Genomic DNA, 5,865 nt, shown 5'->3' with positions numbered 1-5,865 from the left:
AGCATATTAGAAAGATTTCTGAAGAATCATGTAGCAATAATGACTGGAGCCACAGGGGAAAAAAATAAAATAAATAGAAATCAGTTATTTTAAATTGTAACAATAATTCACAGTATTACTGATTATGATCAATTAAATGCACCCTTGGTGAGCATGAGATTTACCAACCCTAAACTTTGGAATATTAGAGATGCACCAATCGACCGGCCAGCGCTTAAAAGCGCATCCCAAACAAGCAGTGTCAGCTTCTGAAAAGTTGAAGCAAGTCGCTCACAGGGATGCAGGAAGTATGGCAACGAGACGCAGCGTCTCGTTCCCTCTGGGAACCAGGGTTACATACGTAACCTAGAGCCGCTCCCCTTCAGCAACTCGAGCTGCGTCGAAAACGCTTTGAGAATGAGTATACCCACGCCGCCATACTGACAAATGCCTGTCTAGCATGAAATCATGGCGAGCACAGCTAAGACAGATGGACCTGAAAGTCTGGAGCAGTACCATACTTTTCCTGGCCTCAAGCACAACGAAAGAAACATGTACCAACGGGTTTCGCCCCCAGTGACTGACCACCCAAAGGGACGTGGTAAGCAGCTATGGCCACCACGAACACTTTAAAGGTGGAGGGGGTCAAACCTGTGGAGAATTGTTCCTGCAGGACCTCCAGAACTGAACCAACCGGGCAGTTAACTGGGAACAGCTGATGATTTCCGCACCATGAAGTGAACACAATCCACTTCAAGGAGTACAGTTTCCTCGTGGAAGGAGCTCTGGAGTGGAGTATGGTCTCAACAACCTTAGTTGAGAGACCGTAAGCTATGAGTTGTGCCCCCTCAGGGGCCACACCCACAGTTTCCACAACTCCTGATGGGGGTGAAAGATGGTGTCCCCCGCCTGAGAGAGGAGATCCTGCTTTGACGGGAATCTCCCATGGAGAGTCTTGAGAAGGGCTACCAGGTACGCAAACCATGGCTGGCCAGGCCAGTACAGGGGTACTAACTTAGGAGACGCACCCCGTCCCGGCGAACTCTCTCCAGAACTCCCGGGAGCAGAGCAATCGGGGGAAATGCGTACAGACGCAGCCTCGGCTACGTCTGTACCATAGCATCCAGTCCGAGAGGAGCTGGATGTGTGAGGGAAAACCAGAGGGGACAAAGTAGGGTCTCTCGAGATGCAAATAAGTTCACCTGGGCTTCTTTCGAACTTCTTCCAAATCCGCTCCACCACCTCAGGGTGGAGCCTCCATTTCCCAAGCCTCGGCCCCTGCCTCGACAGGATGCCTGCTCCCACATTGACTGTCTGTGTGAACCAGCACATGATGGCCTCTCAGGTCTGGGAGAAGGGTTTCAGAGCTTAAAAAAACGGCCAGCATCTCCAGGCAATTCATGTGCCACGTGAGATGGTGACCTCCCCATAGACCCTGGGTGGAGTGGTCACTCATGACTCATGCTCCCCAGCCCGCGAGGGAGGCAGAGCCCTGAAACAATGTAGGGAGGGAGGCCCTGAAGCACCAGGGGTGGCAGGGTTGACAGACCGGTCTCCTGAGGGCACTGAGGAGAGACAGGCACCGTATGATGAGGTGTACCCTCTTCACCAGAGGGGCCTGCCCTCAGAAGTCCTGGGCCATAGGCGCCAGGAACTTTTAGTCGAAGACTATCTAGCAAGAATGATGGGCCGCAGATCCACCTTCTGCTTAAAAGCCTTCGGCCCAGGAGCGCCGCTCTGACTCCAGACATACTGAAGAAGAAACGCCAGTGGCAGCAGAGCTAAACAGCCAAGGTAATGCACACTTGTACACTTAGGGACATTTTAAGAATGAACACAGCCAGATCCCTTAAGAGCTGACTGTGCATGCTCCGTTCCAAAACAAACCACACATAAATCACATGCATCCCCACCCCTAATTATAGCGAGGGCAGGGAGAAACGAGCGATCTAAAATGCAGCATGCTTTTCATATGCAAAAGATTGAGATGGTGAGTATATACATATACATATACATCATTGCTAACAACATCAACCTCCTCGGAGGAAGATAGCTGCAGCATAGAGCTCTCACTCAAAGAGGGAAGAGACCGCAGTGCCTCGAGAGAGAGCGCTAGATTCATATGCGATACCCGCGATCCCAATCGCCGCCATGCCTCAGCAACAGCGGGACAGGAACATCAAAGACTGCAAACACGGACACACACCTCGAAGTGTGCCCGGCAGGAGCGGAGCGTTCGTGGTGGGAGCACGATGCACAATCAGCCCCCTCGAGAGCTGACTGTGCATGCTCCGCTCTCAAACAATAACACAACGATCGCATGCATTCACACCCGTAATGTTTAGCATGGGCAGAGAAGAACACACGATCTAAAGTGCTGTCTGTTTAGCTCGCCATATAGAGGTGATTATGCACTGTTTCACAAACAACAGAAAATAAGACTGACACGTTTTACACAGAGTGCTTGCTGAAAACACAGAAGCTAACGCTGCTTGTTTCGGATGTGCTTTTAAGCTCTCTGGTCTCTATGTCACTCCTCCCCTGATGTTTCACCATTCCATTGGACTGATTTCACATGTGATTCAGGGCGTGGTCACGAAGACGCGTTCCCAAAGCGTTTTCGACGAAACTTGAATTCCTGAAGGGGAACTGTTTTGTGTCTCCCAGCAACACAGCAGTGTTTCGTTACTGAATGAATCTACTTTTTTGAACCAATCAAGTGAGTCAATGATGCAGTGACCCATTCATTAAGACAGTAGTCACTTGCCTCGTTTCTGAATGAATCAGTCCATTGAACGAATCTGTTGAATGAAGGACTAAATTACTCACTCATTCACACAGTCATTTGCCGCCACCTACTAGTTTGGCTTCATATTTAAAACTATCATTGCATTTTACCCTTCAGATGCAGCTACTGTGTTTCCTGCAGTGGAAAGATGCTGTTTGTTGATACTGATTTCATTTGGATGTTAACAGCTCTAGGGGTCACTCTAAATGTGCTTAAACTCTGAACGGAGGTTTCACAAGAAGCAGAAAAAGTTAATACAGAAAAGCTCAAATAAAGTGTCAGTTCTTCCAAATGTACAGTTCCCCTTCAGGAACTCGAGCTGTGTCGTAAAACGCTTTGGGAACGCCTTCAGCATGTCCAAGTGTTGTTTGTCCACTTATAAGCTCCATTATGTCAAAGCTTCAGCCAAGAAGAAGCATTTGGGCGAGAGCAGGCAGCGTTCAGGCTGTGAAACTGCCCGCACTATGTTTGCGTACCTCGGGTGGGGACACACACAGTTTGTGTGTTGTCTGCTTGGGAGCGAAGCACGCAGAGTCAGCTCTCGAGGGATGCCCGCATTGTGAGTGTTTGTTACTGCGCATGCTTCGCTCTTGGAAGTCTGCGGTTCTTCCTCCAGGCGAGAGGGCTCGACACTCCGCCTGTCTTCCTCCAAGGAGGTTGATGTGGAGGGCGTCGATGAGCTCGCCAGTTGCACAAGAACCAGTTGCACAAGCATATTAATGTCTAATATTATAATGAGCAGCATTACTAGGGAGCGGAGCTCGCGCAGTCAGCTCTCGGGGGGCTGATTGTGCTTTTCCTGCTGCAAAACACTCTGCTCTCACCGGGCACGCTCCAAAGAGTGTGTCCGTGCCTGTGATCTTGTGGTTCCGGTCCTGCTGCTGCTGAGGCTCGGCGGCGATTGAGATCGTGGGGATCACACATGATCTGGCGGACGGGTTGTAGACGGGCTCTCCCTATCTCCACCCGCCTTCCCTAGATCTATCGCTCTCTCTCGGGGTTCAGAAGCCCATGCTGCGGTTTCTTCCCCCTCTGAGTGAGAGCTCGCTGCTGCAGCTATTTTTCTCAGAGGAGATTGACATTGTTTGTGTGACCGAGCGGCTCGCGCGCTGCCGAGGCAATGCGTGCATTACATAATTTTCGGTTTTGATATGAATCTTATCAAGCTCTTGGGAATAAATAAATAAATAAATAATTTTCTCCAGTGAGAGCACGCGTTTACCTCTCTTCCTCCGAGGAGGTTGAGGTGGTCAACGGGCTGCTGGGCGGGAGCAGTCCCAACCAACCGTGTTCCAGCTCCTCATGTAGGGAGCGGCTTCTAGAGCCGAAGGCTTCTAGCAGAAAGCGGATCTGCGGACCTTCATTCTCGCTGGATAGTCTTCGACTAAAACGTCCAGACGCCTAGGGCCCAGGACTTCTGAGGGCCGCCCCCCTATGGGGAAGAGTGGTGTACACCTCATTATACGGTGCCTGTCTCTCCTCCGTGCCCTCAGGAGATCGATCTGCCAACCCTGCCACCTACGGTGCTTCAGGGCGCAGCGGTCTCTGGCGAGAGCTTCTCTCAGTCACCGCTCGGAAACGTAGCGGTACTAAGAGGCTCGCTACCTCTTCAGAGGTTTCTAGAGCAGCTAGTTCGACCGTTCCCTGCTGGTCCGCCGCTTCAGGGCACTGACCTAGCCTCTCTAAGTGCACCAGAGGCCAGTCTCGAGAGACTGGAAGAGTGGTGTACACCTCATTATACGGTGCCCGTCTCTCCTCAGTGCCCTCAGGAGATCGTTCTGCCAACCCTGCCACCTACGGTGCTTCAGCGCACAGCGTTCTCCGGCGAGCGCTTCTCTCAGTCACCACCCGGAAACGTAGCGGTACTAAGAGGCTCGCTACCTCTTCGGAGGTTTCTAGAGCAGCTAGTTTGGCCGTCCCCTGCTGGTTCGCTGCTTCAGGGCACCGACAAATCTGTCTCAATGGGTCCTGCCCACTGTAGAAAGAGGCTACCGAATCAGTTTGGTTCTCCTCCGCCTCGTTTCAACGGGGTCATTCCCACTCTGGTGGGCCCCGAGCAGGCTCTGGTAATGGAGCAAGAATTTAACACTCTCTTGAGGAAGGAGGCCTTTGAGGTGGTCCCTCCTCTCGACAGACAGTCTGGGTTCTACAGCCGGTACTTCATCATTCCAAAGATGGATGGAAGTTCCTGAGGTTTGCTTTTGGGGGCAAAAGCTTACCGGATTCTTCCGTTCAGTCTTGCACTCTCACCCCACACTTTCTCAAAGTGTGTGGATGCTGCTCTGGCTCCTCTGTGACTCCAGGGCATCCACATACTCAACCACATTGACGATTGGTTGATACTAGCTCAATCGGAGCAGATGGCGGTTCGACATCGAGATGTCGTTCACGCTCACATGAAAGAGCTGGGGTTAAGACTTAATGCCAAGAAAAGTGTGCTTTCTCCAGTACAGAGAACCCCTTATCTGGACGTGATGTGGGATTCAACCACGATGCAGGCACGTCCGTCTCCTGCTCGGTTCGAGTCGATCCTCACTGCAATCGCAAGAGTGAGAGAAGGCTGGTCACTCACTGTCAGCAGTTCCAGAAACTGCTGGGTCTGATGGCAGCTGCGTCCAACGTGATACATTTTGGCCTGCTGTACATGAGACCCCTACAGTGGTGGCTCAAGACCAAGGAGTTCTCCCTGAGGGGAAACCCGCTCCGCATGCTCAAGGTCACACGGTGATGCCTACGTGCCTTAGACATGTGGAGTAAACTTTGGTTCTTTTCTCAGGGCCCGGTGCTGGGAGCTCCTTGTCGCCGCGCAACGCTAGCGACGGACGCGTCCCTCACTGGTTGGGGAACGGTCATGAGTGGCCACCTTGCCCGGAGTCTGTGGAGCCATCGCCATCTCACGTGGCACAACTGCCTGGAGATGCTGGCCGTGTTTCGAGCCCTCAAACACTTTCTTCCAGACCTAAGAGATCGCCATGTGTTGGTGCGCACCGACAACACAGCGGTGGTCTCTTACATCAACCACCAGGGAGGTCTGCGCTCACGCCGTTTGTACAAACTAGCGTACCAGATCCTTGTGTGGTCCCAGGGCAAACTCCTCT

The sequence above is a fragment of the Sinocyclocheilus rhinocerous genome, unplaced genomic scaffold (assembly GCF_001515625.1).
Source record: "Sinocyclocheilus rhinocerous isolate Xijiao unplaced genomic scaffold, SAMN03320098_v1.1 scaffold584, whole genome shotgun sequence".
NCBI lineage: Eukaryota > Metazoa > Chordata > Actinopteri > Cypriniformes > Cyprinidae > Sinocyclocheilus > Sinocyclocheilus rhinocerous.
This window is presented reverse-complemented; position numbering follows the sequence as displayed.